Consider the following 21,790-nt stretch of genomic DNA (forward strand, 5'->3'; position numbering starts at 1 on the left):
AATTTATACAGCCGGATTTCAACTTTTCAGGCTGATAGGAACATTATACAGGGATGGTTTGGGCCCCAAGCAGCAAGACATATTGAATATATACTCGTACAAATTTTAAACTTCCAATTCATGTTATTTCTAATTTAAAAAATGATAGTAAAAAGATATAAATTTGTTACAGCCTGTTTTGGGGGATTTTTGGCAGATCGACTGCTTTGGTCATAGTATCCTAGTTCTTATGGTGATTTATCGTGTCAAATTCATGCGTCTAAATAGAAAATTTTGCGAAACGGAACGCTCTTTAATTAATAAAAAAAAAAAAAAAAAAAATATATATATATATATATATATATATATATATATAATAATAATAAAGAATAATATATAAGTACTGACATTACCGATGAGTGTGACGAAACGGAAGGAAGCTCCAGCCTATACCAAGTCATGGTATTATGTCTGGTTGGCTGATGTAGGGTTTCAGGCGCATCAGTAATTAAGACCATATGCACAGTATATAATATAGTATTACAGTATATACTATAGTATCGTATATATACTATAATACAGTACACTGTGCTGCCACTTTATTAAGTACACCTACCTAGTAGCATGTTCAGCCTCCTTTAGCCTTCAAAACAGCCTGAATTCGTCTAGGCATGGATTGAACAAGATGCAGAAAACGTTGTGCAGGAAGGGAGTACCATGCAGACATGAGTGTGTCACATAGTTCCTTGAGATTCGACGGAGGTGTAGGCCTGCAGCGAACAGCCCTTTCCAGCTCATCCCAAAGATGTTCAATAGGATTGAGATCCGCGGACTGAGCGGGCCAATGCAGCAAAGAAAAGTGCATTATCCTGCTGGAAATAACCATCTGACTGAGGATAAACTGTCAACATGAACGAATGCACTTGGTCAGCAATGATGTTTAGGTACGGAGTGGCATTCAGACGTGAATCTATGGGTATCAATGTACCCAACGTGTGCCAAGAAAACATTCCCCACACCATAACACTGCCCCCATCACTTTGCACGGTAGTCGTCAGACATGACAGGTCCATGGATTCATGTTGTGTTCGCCAAATTCTGAGCCTTCCATCAACATGATGCACCAGGAACTTCGACTCGTCAGACCATGAAACTGTTTTCTAATCCTCGATAGTCCAGTGCTAGTGTTGCTGTGCCCGCAGGAGGCGTGTTCTCTTGTTCGTCATTGATAACAAAGCTACGCGATGTGCCGTCGGCTGTTGTAGCCCATTCGCGACAAAGTGCAACTAGTGATCCGTTACAATATTTTGTTCTGCGCACCAAGGTTGTATTCTGACGTGATGTGCGACATTGTGGCCCGTCTGTTTGCTTGCACAGTTCTAGCCATCCTCCTCTGACCTCTCTCATCAACAAGCGATTTTCTTCCACAGGAGTGCCGTTGAGATGATGTTTTCTGTTCGTTGCATCATTCTCGATACACCCTTGAAACTGTGGTGCGCGAAAAGTTCAGGAGAACTGCCGTTTCAGAGATGCTTTGTCCAGCACGTCTTGCACCTACTACCATGCCACGTTCGAAGTCCGTTAGGTCACTCCTTTTCCTCCGTTCTTGCAACGGTTTGTACGCTTAACTGATACTAGAAAGGTTGTTCTGCTACATTTATATCCACAAATGTGGTCGTGTGACTTGCAACGTTGTGGGACAAACCATTTGTGTGTACAGCAGGGATGTACCTAATAAAGTGGCAGCACATTGTACATAAAACACACTCAGTCTGTCTGAAAAATGAGTATGTTCTGTGATCGAACCAGCCAATGCTGTGACTCAGGTATCTCAGCTATACCACTATCCGCCAGCAACAGGCTCGGCGGGAAATGTAATCCTCCAATGGAGCCCATATTTTCTCCGAAACGAGCCCAACCAGTAGAAACAATCATCGTTATCCACTACTGTGACACACACACTAATACCACGAAGAACTCAACACACACACACACACACACACACACACACACACACACACACACACACACACACACACACACACACACACATAAACAGCTGAACATAACAGGACCCTGTCGTACATGCCAACCTTTCTGCACAAGGAGATGGAAGAGAAGAACCTGCTAGATCCCAAAGGAGTTCCAAAATTGCATTTTGATACATCTGAAAGGAGCGACAACATATTTTGTCAAAAAGAAATTGAAGTTGTTGCACCGAAGGAGATGCAAACGTTGATTTCCAGTGCACCGCAAGAAGACGCAAGTTTCTTGCCTCACAAGAAAATGGTAATTATTACCTCGCAAAGAGATGTAAAAAAAAAATATATATATATATATCACATTAGGCCACATGAATATTTTTTATTTATTTGCCGTGCATTGTGTACAGTGTCCGTAAATTGGTGTGTGTTCTATGGTCGATTCTGTTTTGCTGGACGAAAAACCTTGCTATTTATGAATGAGACCAACTAACTCAGCCACAGAGTGAAAAATAGCCCATAAAAGTTCCTCGCGTCAGTGACGGGATTCGAACTCAAGCCTTTTCCACCCAGTGTGGGGAGGACGGTGAAGATACCACTGTGCTACCGCGCAGACTGAAATGTGCAATTATTAAAACAAGATTTGATTCACCGCAAGTAGATGTAGTTGCAATCAGTAAGTCACGAAGCCCTCCATACTCCATAGTGAAGATTACTAGACCGCCATTCCGCATTGTACCTGTGAGCCATGGCACCTATATACGTTCCTGTCCCATTGGACAGAAGAAATCCACATGCACAGGAGATGATGAAACTGCCGTATCATCCTGCATCTCAGAAAGATCCGAATCTGTGTACATTTCTCATGGATTATCGCTATCGGCCACTAGCAGGCTCGCCAGGAGGTCTCCACTGAAGCTCCCTCCTTTATCCGAAACGAGCCCATCCAGTATCAGACAACCATTGTTATCCACTACAGCCACGTACACTTATTATTTCAATGAAAAACTGATTACAAAAACAAAGCCAGCAAACGAACCACCAATACTGGGCATAACAAGCCCTGGTCGTAAGTGCCGATCGTTCTGCACAAGCAGATGCAAGGATAGCCTTATAGGGCTCGTAATTTGACAGGACCCATATCCTGTTTATGGCTGAGGTTTTGAGTAAACTAAATGCAGTTAGAGAGAATTTTCTCCTAGCGTTGAGGAAGTGGACAGTATGAATAGAAGAAGAACTGGAAACAAATTATCAGACGGGAATGGTCAAATGAAGTAGGTTTTTTTTCCCTTTGGCAGACGCAATATAAATTTTCTCGCTTGCATCCTTTTGACAATACTAATACGTTATATTTTCATGGATAGAAACGTAATACACAAAGTGGGCTCCACTAAGGTTACAAAAAGAACATCCTATGTAGTCGCCTAAATTAACTGCACGCGCAAACAGAAAAAACGCTGAAGAACACAGAGTTATATCCGTTTTGCTTCGTTATATAAACAACCCTCCTGGAAAATGACAGGATCAGATCTAGCACGCATCGCAAATAAAATCGATAAACACACCTGACGACAAACACTTGTTATTTCAATTTCGTTTGACCTGTACTTGTATGACAACGAATGGACACGCACAACTTTCACTTGGGCTCAATAAAAATCCATACGCTGGAGGACTAATGCAATCTGTCAGCGTGAGCTAAATTTGGCACTTACGTGCACCTTGGTTGCGGTTTAACGACACGAACCCAAAGGAGTAAACAAAAACGGATGCGTTGAAGAAAATTGCGAACATGAGCATTTCTACACGTGTGGAAATTCTTTGCATGCTTATTCTGCAGGTGTTTTTTTTTTTTTTTTTTGAACAAGTTCTCAAATACTTAATACTCCAATTATCTTCAGCATGTCCATAGGTCATGCATGCAATAGCTAGACTCCCTCCTAACGGACGCATTTTTTTTTTTTTTTTCATATTCCTTTAGAAAGGATTGTTGAGCCATCCCAAATTCATTAAAATTCGACCAATAGAAATTTGACCCTTGTTTTCCTATTTTTTTTTTTTTTCTTTTTAATATAGAAGTATGATCAATTCCGATTCTGCAGCCCTCTCCCACCCCAACACACCAACAGAAATCTATACGTAAAATATATAAATAATGGCACGTTTTAGTACACGTGCCATCATTTATATGGGGATGGTTTAAGCAGGGCACCAAGAGCCAGCACATACACTGGAACAAACGGCTTCTGGGCCTGCCTTTCCCCTCCAATTCCTCTTCCCTATAACATGTGGCAGTAGTAGTAGCATGTGATGCAAGAAAGCAAGTGTATGAGCTTATGCAGCATCAGCCAAAAAAAAAAAAAAAAAAAATCACACCATTCCCTTGAAATGCCTGTCCAGTTCCTCCTTAAATTTATTCAACCTATCAACTTCCATAACGACAGATGGAAGTTTGTTCCAGCAATTAACCACCCGCTGGCTAAAGGCAAATTTCCGCACGTCTATTCTACATCTGTCTTTTCTTAATTTGAATTTATGCCCCCTTAGGTTCGTAATCTGAACAAGTGGAAGGATCCCATCAGAATTCAGCGTGCTCAACCCATTCAAGGCCTTATACACCTCAATTAGATCACCGCGCAGGTGCCTAGTCTCCAGCCACTGCAATTTGCAGAACTTAAGCCTCTCTTGGTAAGAGGATCCCTTCATTCCCCTCACCAATCTTGTTGCCCTTCTCTGTACACGCTCAAGCAAATCGACATCCTTCCTAAAATTAGGCCTCCAGACCTGTACACAGTACTCAAGGCGTGGCCTGACCATTACCTTATACAGAGGGACAATCACCTTTTCCCTGCTAGCAAAATTCCTATATATCATTGACAAAACCCCATGACCTGCCCTGGCAGCCTGTCTGCATTGCTCAGAAAACTTCATATCTGACTGCATAATTACTCCCAGGTCTTTTTCGTTTTCTACCACCTTAAGTGTAGTACCACACAGTTGGTACTTTTCTCTCGGGTTACTTCTACCCATATGCAGTACTTTGCATGCATTTTTCAAGGTTAAACTTCAGTTGGCACTTCTTAGCCCATCTGCCCAAATTATCTAGATCCTGTTGCAGTAGCACACTGCCATTACTGTCATTAACAACCCTGCCAACCTTTGTATCATCTGCAAACTTCGACACTAAGCCTGATATACCTTCATCAATATCATTGATAAATATACAAAACAAGAGTGGACCCAACACCGAACCCTGTGGGACTCCACTAATAACATTAGTCCACGATAACATTGGTCTGAGCACTCTACAGAAAACTTAGAAATCTGGGGTAGCAGTCCAATCTTTTTTGAAAGTTTTAGGACTTATATAGGAAAAAAAATAATAGGAAAAAATAATAAAATAAAAAAAAAAAAAGAATGGAAAAACATAGATAGGATAGATAATGACCATTGGTCAGAATATTAAAGAGATGACAACCTATCGGCAAACGAAGCAGAGGAAGAGCAAGAAGATGGAAAGATGATTAATCCAACAAGCAGAGTGAAAGAAGATTTAGAATATTCTTGGGGCCCCTTTCTATTACCAAATTTCATGCTGACATTCCCTATGTGAATCTCCCCCTCCCCTAAAAAAAAACTGCTACATAAATCACACTTAAGGCTATCCATCACGTGATTAAGCTTTTGATAAACTTATTGGACATACTATAGGAAATTTTAACTAAGCATTAGCTAACTTTTTTTTTTCTTTTTTTTTTTTTTTTTTTTTAATTCTTGCATCGTAACTAATTGGTGTTCACGCCAATAAATATTGTGTCTATAAATATATTTAACAGATTTAATTCATCTGCTCGGTGGAGAAATACTATTTCAGACTGTCAATGACTAAGCAAACTGCACTTCGGGAACATATTCTGCTGCAACACAAAGAATTGTAAATACTGTCAATAGCCTGTTGAAAAGAAGAAAATTATTCATATTTGTGACTGGCTACGACCAGAGACATGGTGGCCAGCTAATCGTGCGTGAATAAAATTAAAGAACTTTGTCAAAAAGTTTGTGTCCCAAAATAAGACGGTCTATTTGTTTACTAACTGAAAAACCTAGAACTATAATATGATTAAAATGTAAAGAAGAAGAAGAAGACTCTCTCTGCACGCTCCAATTTTTACATCACAAGTTCTTTGGCAATTTAACAGCATCTTTTTGAATTAGAATTTTAAATTTCCGACAATAAATCAATCACTAAAAAATCTGCAAAATCCCTGAACGCAGTCTGCCTTTAGATTAAAATTGGGTCGCGTCGATCAGCTACTTAGAAAGACATTAATGCACTAGACTCGACTCGGCATTCATTAAAGCAAATGTGTTGTCATTAGTCGCCCCTGCCTCATTTCCTCTTTGTGCCTGAAGTCAATATGCAACATAATATGGTTTCGTAACCACAGCACGCGCCTATATCCGTTGATCAACCAGATGAGGTAATGGCTAAAATACACTGCAAGAGAGAGGGGTTTGTGTTAAAATTTAATGGATAAGATAAGCAATAAATATTAAAGTTATGGTATTCTTCATTGCCGAACATATAATAATAAAAATATTTACTGCCAGTTAACTGATGAGATAAAATGGTTTCAGCCAACTCTGAAAACGTTCTATCGTTTATAACATGCAGCATTTTAAAGATTTTATGCTACAGCATGCGTAAAGTTCTTAGTTAGCGCATTCTAGCCATATTAAGTATCTAATATGTAACAGGTGAGGAATATTCACTGGGGCATTTTTACAAATAACTATCACTTAAATTTTTTATTTCTGCACCAATCACCTCAGTTGTTACGCAAAATGTGCTGAGCAATTTATTTGTTCTGAGAACATATTCATATTAGAATTCTAAATTTCCAAAAATGAATTAATCACTGAAACCGGTTAAATCTCGGAATGTAAAAATCATTGCCTTCTTAGAAAATGGCTTCTCGGGCAGTTAGATTTCCCCGGAATCGGGGAAAATAACTGAAACAATTTTAACAACCGGATGTCATCCCCGACTACTTAAGTATAGCTGTCTGAATGTCCCATGACTAGGTTCGTGAGGAGTGAAGCCAGGGGGAAAATATCTCACACCCATGGCCAAAGGCTTAACGAATCCAAAAATGGACAAGAAATTCGCCAATAAATAAATAATGAGTTTCTTTTTATAGTTCGACATAACCCGGAGGGGCTAGAGTGGTTTATTCTTCTGAAACTGCTTAAGGCTCTTTGCACACAGTCAATAAAAAGCCGATGGAAATGTCCGCAGAAAAGGTATGCAGCAGAAACTCTAACGTCTGTGTAAAAGGGAGTGGTGTGAGAGAGGGAAAATGGGATCGATTATTAAACCAGTAGATTTCATTGGTGGTCGGGGGGATTTCCCTGGCCAAATTCACGATACCCTTTCGGCGCTTTCATTCTTCTGGAATAATTTTTCATGCTCAATCTGCTTACAGAAATAATTAATCAGAATTTATTAACAAACTTGGAAATACATACAATGGCCAAAGAAATGCGAACCATTGTATTAAAGACAGTAGTCACAGACAGAAGAAATGGAAATAAATGTGAATAGATGCAAAGAAACTATAACATGTGATGACATGTTGCCTCGCTGAGTATAAAGACTGCACAGTTTGCTCGATTGCAGCAATCCAAAGCCAGAATGGGAATAAAAGCTTGATATTTCAGACTTTGAAAAAGGCCTTATCGTGGGTGTACGTTTAGCAGGAGCCACGATTCAAGAAACGAAAGACATAAGTAGTTTAAAAAAAAGTATCCATCTCAAAGGATTTTAATGACTGGAAAGCAAGCGGTTCTTCCACATCTCAAAGACGTAAATGTGGCAGAAAAACAATACTTCAGGAGAGAAGCTGTCGTACTTTAAGGAGGACTGTACTGAAAATTAGCACATCCAGTGGGTATGTGCTATTTTGCAAATAGCATCTGAATTCACCAAGCCCGGAACTGCCCTATTTCAACCCATACCATGCACAGGGGATTGAAGAAATTGGATATTGGCAGCCTATTCGGAAATCACTTGTTTCAGAGAAAAACAGAAAAATCCTCTTGCAGTGGTACCGAGAACGTCGTGATTGGACAGTCGAACAATGGTAAAAAGTCATGTGTTCAGACGAATCACGATACACTTTGTTTTGCATTGATGGTAGGCAGAGAGTGTGGTGAGAGCTTCACGAAAAGATGGACCCTGCTTGCCTTGTTAAGAGATCCCAAGCATGTGGAGATGGTATCGTGGTATGGGGAATGTTTTGTTGGCACTTACCAGATCCGTTGATACCTACGGAAGGTCTAATGTCATCCAGAGAGTACCTAAATTTTGTATCAGATCTGCCACCCTGCAATGTTACACCTTTATTCCGAAGGTGATGGCTACTTTATGGATGTCAATGCAACAACGCATCGTGCAAGAATGGTTTAGAGAACATGATACGGATTTCCACCATCTTTCTCTGGACCACACATTCATCTGATTTGAATCCTATTGAGAATGTGTGGGATATGCTGGAGAGAGCTATTCGGAAACAAGTCCTCTTCCTTGTTTGTCGCAGCTGTTCGATATTTTGCTGGAAGAATGGTCACAATTACAATTACTACGCATATTTGCTGCTATTCGAAACAAAGGCGGCTCGATTCAATGCTGAATAAAGGTTCGGGTTTGTTTTTTTTTTTTTTTTTTTTTTGGCAGTGTGTGTAGTAGCTTGATTACAATTTTGATTTTGATTAGGGTTACCTGTTACAGTCTCACAAAAAACATTTAATATACAGTATACTGTATATTATTTATAAAAACAGCTGATTAATCTGACTGCTCTTTTCTAGAGGAGTCAAAGAGTTTTAGAGAAGTTTTTTGCGACACTTGCCGCATGGTAAGGTAAACGAGTGCACTTTTTTGCAAAGTTAAAATCTACTAAGTAGGAAAATAACGCCAAGAGCCAAAGAGCAAACCCAATATTTTGATGTAGATTTTACCACATTGATAATACCCTGCTTATGCGAGGAGAGGTTAGAAGTTCCCAAAGCAGAGAGATGCGTTCTTGTCTAGAAATCTGGACACTGTGAGGATAAAGTACAGGCAGCAGATTTTTTTTCTGTGGTAAATAAGTCAGAGCTGGGTTTCTCTTCTTCTCCCGTGGGAGGGAATATGACACAGTAAAATGTTTAAGGAACTGGCTGTGGACGCGAATGTCCACAACCAGTTCCTTAAACGTTTTAATTTGTTCAGACGGGACAAGTTTTTTTTTTTTTTTTTTGCCAACCTGAAATGTGGAGTGTTGTTCTAAATTAATAAATCTTGCTGCTATTAGGACCATGACATTTCTAAAGTAAAAATAATATCTATGACGTTTGAAATTTATATTTCAGAAAAATACGATCAAAGAAATCGTTTTGATAGGTATAAAGCGATTTCTGTATTGGATGAAATCTGAAATTTGCTGTTATCCTTTTAGTATATACACTTAAATAATTTAGCCTCCACATTTTAAACCATGACAAGAGAAATTCCAATAAATCCTAAGCCATCTTACAGTGCCAGTTTGGTGCAGCCAAATCACTGAGATAGCTTTTGTATAACAGAAAACTAGTTTTCCAGCCAAGAAATAAGAAAAATTCCTATTCCCAGAAACGGTAAAACTCTAAACTTTAAACTTGACACACCTTTCCTGCAGAATCTCATGAATACAAAGTGGGAATAAATAATATTCATCCCAGCGACTTAACTAAAGGAATAATAAACTACAACATTGTCTCATTTATTTCTCCTCAGTTGACCACCCATCTGAAGAAATAAAACTGCATATTTCAAGAATACATGAATCACAAATTAGAATGATGATTGCTAAACACAGTGAGACAACACCAGAAAGAGAAAATGAGACATTATAGTTAATAATAATTATATATTTTAATTTCCAGCAACAAAAAAAAAACTTTTGTGTTTATTTTTGATCTATGACATCATCCTGAGCAAACAGGATGATGTGTAAGATAGTTCTCTCGTCCGGACGTTTGCGTGAACATTCGCACGTACTGTAACACGACTCCCAGCCCACTGAATAAAATATCTTGAAATTTTATGTATATTATTAGTGATGAAAGGAAGCAAGCTTATATAATATCAACTACAAAAAACTACCCACGTCATCCGTCCATCTCCTCGAATAATTTGTATAACTCTTCCTTAAATTTATTCAAATTACCGGCCTTTCCAACACCAGATGGGAGTTTGTGCCGACAATCACTCTTTGGCTGAAAGCAAATTTTCACACATCTATCCTACAACCATCCTTTTTCAATTTAAATTCATGTCCCATTATGTATGTCGTCTGAGCAAGGTAAGCATGCCATTTAATTTATCGATCCATTTAAGACCAATACTTCCATCAGGTCTCCTCGCAAGTGCCTAGTTTCTAGTCACTGCAATTTGCAAAACTGAAGTTTTCATGGTAAGCGTACCCTTTTGTGTCCTTCACTAATCTCGTTGCTCTTCTCTGCGCCCGTTCAAACACATCCACATCCTTCCTAAAACGAGGCTTCCAGACCTGTATGACATTCTAAATTGTATCATAATACCTGTGTATGAAACTGTAAACTGTACTATAGTTTGGTGGGGTTGCCAAACGTTGGCTGGGACCACCTAATTAAATAAATAAATAAAAAATAAAAAAAACTCTATACAGTACTTAAGATGTAGCCTATCCATTGCCATATACAACGGGACAATCACCTCCTTGTTCCTGCTGGCAAAAATTCTTTATATAAATGACAGAACCCATGAATGGTCCTCGAAGTCTTTCTACACCGCTCACAAAACTTCATGTCAGAATGTCAATACCCTCAGGACTTTTGCTTTCTCTACCACCTTAGTTGTTTGTTGGGTTTTATGCTATATTGCGCGTATACAATTTATCTGTAAATTGTGTGTGTCCTGTGGTCGATTTGCTATTTGCTGGAAGAAAAACCCGAGTTTCCGGGAGAAAAACTATGCCACATTGTAAAAAAAGATTCATAAAACTTCCTTGTGCCATTGACGGGAATCGAACTTATGGCATTTCCACCCGGTGTAGGGATGTCTACGAGGCCAAGAGTGCAGTACTACTCAACTGATATATTATTATGGGATTGCTGCTTCCGGTATGCAGTACCGTGTATTTTTCAATGTTAAACCTCAATTGCCACTTCTTAGCCCATCTGGTTAATTTTTCTGGGTCTTGTTGCAGCATCATACGGTTAATGATTTCTGTCACAAACCACCCTGCCAACCTTCATATCATCTGCAGACACTGACATTATACTTGATATTTCTTAATCAATATCGTTAACAAATATTGAAAACAATAAAGTGCCCAGCACTGAACCCCTAAGGGACGCCACTAATAACATTACTCCAAGGAGAGCAGTGCCCATTAATTTTGTTGGGCGATCCCAAATTTTAGTATTAGTATCAGCCATATCGTGCAAAGAAGCTTTTTCTAATATTAATATTGAATAAAAATTTAATAAAATCGGACGAACAGAAACTCAGCAACTGTTTTTTTTTTAAATATCTCGATTTACCTTACAGATTCAACATTTTTACCAAAATTTATAAAATATTTTTGTATTTCATTTTAATATTTTACAATTCGGCTGAAACAACTTCCCTTTTTTCCTACACGCTTAAAAGGTCCTATTAAGGCCTTTTAGGCTATTAATGCGCTATAAATATAAGGTGCCACACAGTCATTGTGTAATTTTGAATTAGAATTGCCGATTTCCATATTTTAGACGTTTCTCGCTCATATCAATAATTTGCCAACATGGAACAGCACAAAATATCAATTAGTAATTTTATTTCATCATAAAAGATACCTGGTGCATGAGATGAGGAGTTTAATTTTTCACACTACATATTTTCGCCCAGACTATACAGCGCTTTCTGCAAGTCGATAGGCAAGTTAATTGGTGAAATAGTTGAGGCTCAGACTTTCCTCCTAATTAACCTTTAAGGTTTTGTAATACGAATGGAATTTTCGGCAGCCAAGATCCTTAACTACTTCGAATTTCTTTAACAATAAATCTCTGTCTTTTGCAACGAGGTACAGCAAGTGAGCGAATTATGCAGAAAGAAAGGCAAATTCCTACTACGTTTATGAATTTGGCACTTTAAAATTGATTTTTAAATAATTAAAAGTGATCCATCTGTTATTTAACTGTCAGTGTTATTTAATTCGTGATGATATTAATCATTACCATCGACGAACAATAACAATTAATCATATTTTTAATTGAAAACAAGGGAATCACACGAAAATAAAAATAAAAAATTCTGTATTGCTCACAATTAGCGATACATGCATGAAGTGCCCATTTTATTAAGCACACCTATCTAATATTCAGTATGTCTACCTATCTAATATTGAGTATGTCTCCCTTTAGCTCCAAAAACGACCTGGATTCTTCTTGGCATGGATGCAAAGTATCAAAAGCGTGCCACAGAGATGCTGGCTCATTTGACTCAATTGCTTCTCACAGTTATTGCAAATTGGATGGTTCCGGCTCCTTACTCCGAAGAGCTCGTTTTGCCTTATTCCACAGGTGCTCAATTGGACTGCTATCTGAAGACGGAAGAGGCGATTACAGCTAATTCACTCTCATGTTCCTGGAACCAGTTCTGTACAATTCTGGTCTTGTAATACGGTGCATTATCCTGGTGGAGGAACCCATACATTACAACCATGAAGGAATACGCCTGGTCGGAAACACCAGATAACTGTGGCATTCAAACGTTGCTCTACTGGTATGAAGAGGTTCTAATGTGCAACACGAAACCACTCCCCATTACGCTTCCACCGCTAGCCAGCCTTCACTGCTGACACCTAGCAGGATGGATCCATCGACTCATGCTGTTTTCGTAATATTCTGTGTCTTCCATTTAGCATGAAACAGTAGGAACTGGGATTCTCCAGACCAGGCAACGTTTTTCCAAACTTCTGCTGCCTAGGTGGTGTTCCTGAGCCCACTATAACCGTACCTTCTTGTTTTTACTTACAGGACAGAATCCGGGTCGGTTTGCTGCTGCGATATCCCATCCTTGACAGGTTACGTCGAGTTCATGAGTCCTGAAATGCCTTTTTAGTTACAGCTGTTGTACTGACTTGTTATTTGATTGATTGTAGCCTTTCTATAACCCTGCACAAGTCTTACCAGTCTCTGCTTTCCTCTCTCATCAATGAGCAAGTCTGGCGCTAACTACCATGCCACAATCAAAGTCACTGAACTCGTTTTGCCCATTTTCGCGCTGAATTGCATATATACAGTATCTCCCCACGTGCTTTATATTGCATGGTACAACATGTGATGCTGTTTCTGATAAAAAAAAAAAAAAAAAACTCTGTTTCATGAAAAAAAAGTAAGTGCACTTAATAAAGTAGCCATTCGGTTTATGTTAAAACTATAATAATAAGCTTGGGGTTGGTCGGTTGTAAGACTACCTTACAAGTGATAAACCAGCGTAGGATAAATTTTACGTTATCATATTTCATAATTAAGTACGCCAGCCAGGGATGAAAGGGGAAATTGTACAACATAGTTTGCAATAGTTGAGCCAACGCTGAAATAAATCTTGGATAATAAAAAAACTTTATAATCCAGAAAGATTTATAAACCTTTACAACATTTATATGTCCTAACGGCCACGTAAAAAGCACGAGATTTTTTATCATTTAGTAATTCGTAAATTAAACCCCCCTCCCCCTCCCCGTTTTCACTCTTCGCGTTCCATCATCTCTTTCAGTTACGTCATTTAACTCACTCAACTTTTTTGGACAGCATAGGCGCACTTCAACGTCTTGGTTCTTAACAGCTCAGTTGACCCGCCAGACATTGTCATTAAGCATGGCCTCTAGTTAAGGGATTCACACACACCCCATCCAGTAATTTGGGTCAATCCACTCTAGCTTTCCAAAAGGGATGGAAGTATATATTTCTCAGAAATATATACTAGTTTAGAGTATGTCATATAAAACGAAGCACAAATAAAAGAAAAAAAAATAAATAACTAGCGTTTAAAAGAAATGACAGTAAAAAAGTTAAATTAAAAGTGATTATACTGGACCATTTTCGCGTCTTTAGATTCTGAAAGTATTGTAAAAATAATCATATTTTTATGCACGGTTTACACTACATTGGTATGGATGCTAATTTGTGTTACATCCATTAAAAATAAATAAAAAATTACTGTTATTAAACGAGCGTGGAATCATGCATTTAGCTTCATCTCCCTGGTGAATGCTCATCTATAAACGGTACTAATCCACCTTCTGCAAGGCCATCCATTTAAAGGAATATTTTTGGCTTACTCTCACTAGGGTAATACAAATAAGCAGAGAATGAAACACACCAAACAAATGCAATTAGTCACAGCACCTCATGAATATTAAGTTCTAGGAGAAAAGAAAATAACGAAGAAAAATATTTAGGGTCTTTTTTTTTTTTATTTTATTATTATTATATTGTTTGGTTTAACTTTTCTATGAAATCTCGCCTGTAAAGTGACTCGATACTGAAGGAATCCGTTTCTATTTGAAATGTCACAGTTAACAAATCTAAAAATGAATTTATTTATTTATTATATGATGGTTTTTATTTAAATCAACTACTTTTAAATCAAAAAAATTATATAACGTTAAACTAAATAAACTGAAATATTTACTTTATTCTCATTCATTTCGCGTAAATAAAAATGTTTTTATATTAAAAAATAAAAAAATCTCTTAATTTACGACTTTATTTCACGTTTTGTTTATTTATTACTATAATTTTTTACCTTATTTTTTTAATGTTATCTGATGTTATCTGTTATTATTATAATGTCCAGGAGAAGCTTGCTCGGCAGGAATAAATATCCCAACTCCTTGGTCATTCATCCCTTTGAGGAAGTATCAACCAAATGCGATTACTGAAGTTTATTGCCAACAGAGGTGAACGAGAGTTATCTGACACCAAGTCCAATAACGTCCGTGGCAGGTCTATATGTACACGTTACTGAATAAACGCCCTTGACAACAACACCTGACACCTGCAACCACTGACAGTCTCAAATAAGAGTCTACGTAACCTGACTGCATACTATACTGTACTTAGAATTATTTTCAGCTTTCCTTATCCAGCGTCCAGGGTTGCAGTAATCTTTTACAGAAACAAGGACACGGCTGCTCTACATAATTAACACTTATCTGAAAACGCCACCATGTTTACTGACTGCCGACTACTTATCCGAGGAAGGTATCTAGGTTATACTCTATCTATTTTTTTCTGCCCTGTACCTTAAGCCTTAAGGTCCAACAAAAAGATCTAATTTACTTTACCTTAAGTGGATAAGGCGTCATAATAAAATAGTTGATCCGGCTGTGCTGAAATATTACTCCACTTTTCAACTGAAGCCCTTGAACTACCCTATCTTTGGAGTGCACTACCAAAGAGCAGTTCTTTTTCATTTCTTTTTATTAAAGATTTAATGTAATTCAAAATTCAATGTATGCATCCATATTGCATTCAGAAATGGCGCAATTTTATTAACAGTGTACGAGACTCATGCTGGACTTCGGCTGCGTTTTCATTTTTTCACGTCGGTGATGTGGTCAGTGAATAACTGAAGCCGAAATAGTGAGGGCAGGATATCAAATTTTCAAGAAAATCGGTATCTATAATTACTTTTGATAAATACTTATCTGTATTATCTTCATCTTTAATTACTTCTATCTATAATTAGGTATCTATAATTACTTCTAATACGGCCTACATATCCGAGTGGTAAGGAGCAGGAATGCATTAGCACACGCTCTTTGAGTAGACCGGCGTTCAAGCCCGTGATTGCTAAATGCGATCGATTTGCTAACCCACACTGGAAAAGATTATGGTGCATTTCCTCAACATGATCTGCTTAGGATGCCAAAGTGGACTGACAATGGCTGCAGATTTAATTACTCATAATAAATATTTTTGATGGAACCGAAGATGACGCCATTTTAAAACAGCCAGAACGATAACCGATTACAGAGTCTAAAATCAGATTCAAGTGACTTTTTTCTCAGTTGCCAAACTACAGATTCTCTCTCTCCCGTGCTGTTTAACAACCATGGGAAACTGAGTTCGGTGATCCGTCGGATATACTCTCCCCCCCCCCCTCGCCTCTCACCGCAGTGGTAAGGTAGGTTTTCAATTTATTTTATGGTGGACAATGTAGTTCATTACGAAGTATGCAATGTACTGTTTCTCCGTGCAGTTTATTAGAGGATATCGAAACTGAAATTGCAATTTCGTCTACTTACCATATCTGAGAACTTCAAAAAACTGTGCGCCATAAGATGGTCGTTATATTAATTTAGTTGAAAAAGGGACATACCAATTGATATCATACTAACACCATTTTAAAAATTTCGGCATGATCTTGCACACCCTAATTTAAAATAGCATAATAAATACAATAATTACACGTGTAAATAGGATACTTCAAATTTACATTTAAATCTTGGTTTTGGGTACCATGAGTGATGAACAGAATGGTACCCAAGAGGAACTAGAAGAAAACCTGGAAGACAACGACGGAGATGGACAGATGAAATTCATGAGTTTGTGGGTAGTAAATGCCATTGCACAAAACAGAAGGAACTGGAAAGTTGCTGGAGAGGTCTTCATCCTGCAGTGGATTGAAAATGGCTGATGATGAACCGAGAATTTTAGCGAAACATGCACAACTCAATTTTGGACTGTTGAGACTTAATGAGATTTTTATAAAAAGAACATATAAAAAAAAAAAGGATTGTGTAAGAACAAAAAACCTTAATCACATTTTAATTAATTTCTCTAAATAGTTTTAATTTAGTCAGTACATTAAAATCTCAATACGCTGTAATTTTGTTAAAAAATATATATACCGTGACATTAAAGTAGTTCAGTAAATTTAAAACAAATATTGTTAGTTTTAATTAGTATACGAGGCCACGAGAGGGAATCAAAGAGTTCCCCCTGACTTTCTTCTGTGTGTTCTATGAATGTTATGTTTTATTAACTGTGCTGCTTGTTTATCTAGTAATACATGCCAGAAGTTTCATTGCTTTAACTCTTGTTTCTTTTGTTACAGAGCTGAATGTGTGATAGAGCGTCATCATGGATAAAGTTGAACAGCGATCCGTTATCAAATTTCTGTTTTTGAAAGGCAAACCAAGGACTATCCATGAACAGATGGCTACAGTGTATGGGGATATCTGTCCATTGCAAGACGTTGTAACACACTAGTGGAGACAGTTCAAGTGCGGCTGGGAGAGTGTCCATGATGAGGAAAGAAGTGGGCGGCCATTCGCATTTCACACTGCTGAATTCGTGGAGAAAGCTGAACCGCTGATCCGGATAACAATTAAACAGATAGCTGCTGGGACTGGATAAGCTATGGATTAGTGGCGAGCATAAACACAATGATTTGAATATAAATAACTCAGCACGATGGATTCCTCGCCTGCTCACATGTCTTCAGAAATCAAGAAAGCAGGCCTGCTCTGCTGAATTGATCGCCAAGAGTGACAGCGAACCTGACCTGTTTTTTTTTTTTTTGTGAAGCAATAGGCATGTTGTTGCTTCACGATAAGGCACCAGCCCACACTGTTGTCATAACCACTGATCCTGCCCGAAAGTTAGGACTTCATATCCTTGCACACCCGCCTTATCTATCTGAATTGGCACCTTCTGACTTCTTCCTCTTTCCACAAGTGATTATCTTTTTTTTTTTTTTTTTTTTTTTTTTTTGGCAATGGAAAAGTAATTTCTGCGACAGAAGCATGATTTCAAGAGCAAAGTGAGACCTACAAAAATGGAATAAGGAAGTGCCGCAAAAGATGGGAGAAATGTTTTGCTTTAGGTGGTGACTACATAGAGAAGGAGTAATACATTTTCCAAATCAAAAATCCTCCTTGGGACACGTACAACATGGTTCGGGGAAAAAAACTTTTTAATACCCCCTTGTACGTATGAAAAATTTCAAACATTGTAACTAATTCTTTTGTTAGAGAACATTCTTTTAACAAAGTTCTGCTGTTCCCTGGTTGAAGCTATAATAATAATAAAAAATAATAATAAATAGGTTACTTAATAATATTCATAATAAACAAATCATATGTCTTAGTTTCCGGTTTAAGCAGTTTAACATTAGGGTCGCATAAAAGAGGGCCTAAAAATCGACCAGGAGAGGATCCCCTGCAAAACTGATTTGGGAGTACCCTTGGAAAAAATATTCTTACATTCAAGCGGAATTTTATATTTCAGCTACAATTATATAGCATTTTTAAGATGTTTTATTTTCTATAATATTATATATGAAATTATCCATATCTGGAAGGGCCCTGGCAGACCTAGCATTGTGGGTACCCTTCTAGATACGGGGCCTGCGCAATGCTGAGTCTGCAGGAGTTTTCCGCTGAACTGCTGGTTGTGAACTCAATTTATTAGTTATTACTACCAAAATATCGATTCCCACCTAAAATAAGCAGTGGAAATCATTCGATGGTACTCATAATGATGGACTTTCATTCTTTCTTTTTTTAAGAATAAAGGTTCAGAAGTTCTGAGGAAGAATAATAAAATATGCAGCTAATGAATTACGCCAGACACTCTTTAGCCCAAAGTCTTTTTACTGTCAGAGGAAGGTCGTGTCAATACCCCAGGTGCCTTTTCCAGGACCTCCTAAGGGCGAATTTTCCAACGACGCCAAGTTTATAATCCCACATGTGGCATCCATTTGAACGTGCACTGAAACTAGCAGCACAAGTAATAGTACAGAAAAACAACAAAAAATGGCGTTGACACAAAAAAAAAAAAATAAAAAATAAAGACCTAAAAATATACTGTCCTTGTGTCGCTCAACACGTGCGTAGCAAGACAGTGGGCCTCTGCTCAGCGGGACCATGACCTAGAAAGAGAAGAAGGAAAGCATTAAAAAGAAAGAGTAAGGGCCGAAAAAAGACAAGAAAGAAATATGAAAGCCGACAGTCAACGTAAACAAATCTTAGCTCGGAGCCCTTCCTTAATCTACTCAGGATTCTGAGTATGCGAATGAAAACCGGAAAAAGCACCGTTAGCCAAGAGCGCATGTCAATGGATCTTCTCATGTATCAGATGTTTACAAAGAAATCATGATGGACTTACCTAACGCGTCTTCGGAAAAACTTCTAGGACAATGGACAAATTTCAGTTTCCTTTTATACAGTTTATTACTAAATATTCCTTCTGACACAGGCACTCTCGCTATTTATGGAGAAAAAAAAAAAAAAAAAAAAACTAACAATACTATTACGTCCTCACCTATTGGCAAGTTATGCGCAAACCAAGAAAATTTCAATTTTGCGCATCTATCGCATTGCCCACTCATTCCCCCAACAAGCGCATGGCAACAAACAATATCCAGTGCATCAGTTACAATATACAGTACAGTATATGGATAGCCTATGTGATATGGATGGAAAAAATCAATAATAATTGTGGGATTTATATTAGTCAATGTTAATGATATTTGAGAAATGTCAGCAATCTTTCTGAAAGGCCCAAATATAAAACTTCATGAAAATCCATCCACTACGAGCCGAGTTGTTACATGCGGACGGACAGACAAAGAAATAATAACTGTCGGGTTTTTATTGGTCCGATGGTCCACTTGAATCTACAATAATCTACTTATTACATGAGAACAAAAAAAATAATAATAATAAATAAATTAAATAAAATAAAAATTACAATTAAAAATAAATAAATAATAATAAAAATAATTGCCCCATTTTTATTAATCTTAATTTAATGAAATTTGAAAAGGCTTTGATAAATCTTTATAAAAGAGCCAAATACAAAATTTCATGAAAATCCGTTCGCTGGAAGTCCAATTGTTACATGCAAACGGACGTACGGACATGATGAAAACAAAAGGCGCATTACGTATCGAAAAACCTAACAAAGCAATTTTTTTAATGTAGCTAGTCAAATTAGCATAATCTGAGTAGCTACATTTGCTCGAGTAGTCAAATTAGCATAATTTGACTACGTATATATATATTTGCATATACACAGTAATGGTGAGTTAAAAGAGTGTTTTTAATGTAATTAGTCAATTTGTACTAATCTGATTACCTGCATTACACATATAGTATAATTCCGGTAATCAGATATAGTAAAATTAGAACAATTAGAATAATTTGACTATGTGCATAATGTAGGTACATAGATACGTAGAAGTATAAAGAATATATACTGTATTTATTATGTCACGTTAAATAACCCCCCCCCCCCACACACCTCTCTCTCTCTCTGTAATGATTACGTATTTAACATACAGAAAGGTTAAACAGAAGAATAGGAGAATAAAATATAAGATAAATGTAAAAAAAGATTAATAAAAATATATATCTACTTGCAGAGGCGTATTCAGGGGTGGGCAGAGAGGACATATGCAACCCCCCCCCCCTTTAACCAAACATTTGAAATTAAAGAAACAGAATACAGGAGGCGTTCTATAAAAAACAACAACTCAAAAGCCTGGTCGCCATGCTCCCCCTTACTACTTTCATGTCTACTTGAAATCAAAATTACTTCAATAAAAGCAATTATCATCAGCTTTATAAATATTTCGTGTTGCTGTTTCCCTAACAACCTCGAATAAATTTCCATTTATTTTTGAAATAATTAACTTCGCCATCAAACCTTCCACTATTTATTTGCGGAAACTGATTTCAAAATACCCAGGATAAATACGGGAATTTACTAGACATTTATCGTCTCCCAGTTTAAAATAAATTTATTTAGATAAAGACCCCCCCCCCGCCAACCCGATACGTACGATACTTAGCTTTAATTAGTATTAATAGTGGCAAATGATTCGAGGAAACAAGCCTATATGGAATTAGCCAAAAAACAAAAGGGACCCTATCCATCTCACTTGTTCCATCCCCTCTAATAATTTGTCTAATTCTTCCTTAAATATATTCAAACTACCCACTTCCATAACACCAGATGGAAGTTCATTTAAGCAATCAATCAGACTCTAGCTGGAAGCAAATTTTCGCACATCTATCTTTCAACTAACCTTTTTCAATTTAAAGTTATGTCCCCTTTGTGTGTTGTTTGAGAAAGAGATCCATCAGCATTTAGTTTACTTAATACACCTAAAGCCTTAAACATTTCAATCAGATCTCGCAGATGCCTAGTTTTCAGACGCTGCAATTTGCAGAACTGAAGTATATTCCTATTAAGAGTACCCTTTTGTGCCACCTGACTAATCTTGTTGCTCTTCTCTGCACCAGTTCCAACAGAGTGCGTATATATAGTGCAATTAATAACGCTTATCTAGCTGCTTCCACCTAGTACTCTTACTAATTTAAAACGCAAGAGATTTCTAAAACATTGATAAATTATTTTCATGTCTTAAACACTCTTTTCAATTTGTTTGCATTAATACAGATGAACTCTTGTATCACTTCTTTATATCTACATTTCACGTTTCAGGTTTTATCCCTATTTTTCAATTAATAAACAAAACTATCGTGGGTATACAATAACGCTGTAGATGCCAACCATGATCATCAAAGAATTAATCGAATTACAATAATTGGAAAGAAAATACTGGTAAGAAACTATAGATTTTTGTGCACCAGAGGGCGAAAGATGATTTAATCAAAGGGGGAAATATTGTATCACATAGAAATTAAAATATAATTTTCTGGAGACAAAAAAAAAAAACAAAAAAAACTCACCAATTACTTAAC

General features: G+C 37.3%; 1 protein-coding gene across 1 annotated transcript in view; it reads right to left on the reverse strand.

Annotated features, from left to right (window-relative positions):
• The window catches only part of LOC150082146 (xylosyl- and glucuronyltransferase LARGE1-like), a 137,060-nt gene extending 118,111 nt beyond the window's left edge, over positions 1-18,949 (reverse strand). Inside the window, exon 1 of the mRNA XM_090380011.1 lies at positions 18,876-18,949. The gene's annotated coding sequence lies outside the window, so the exon portion shown is untranslated. The remainder of the gene's footprint in view (positions 1-18,875) is intronic.
• Between the last annotated feature and the right edge of the window lie 2,841 nt (positions 18,950-21,790).

This window comes from Mastigoproctus giganteus, chromosome 8 (genome assembly GCF_048544385.1).
Source record: "Mastigoproctus giganteus isolate SK-2022 chromosome 8, ASM4854438v1, whole genome shotgun sequence".
Taxonomy (NCBI): domain Eukaryota; kingdom Metazoa; phylum Arthropoda; class Arachnida; order Uropygi; family Thelyphonidae; genus Mastigoproctus; species Mastigoproctus giganteus.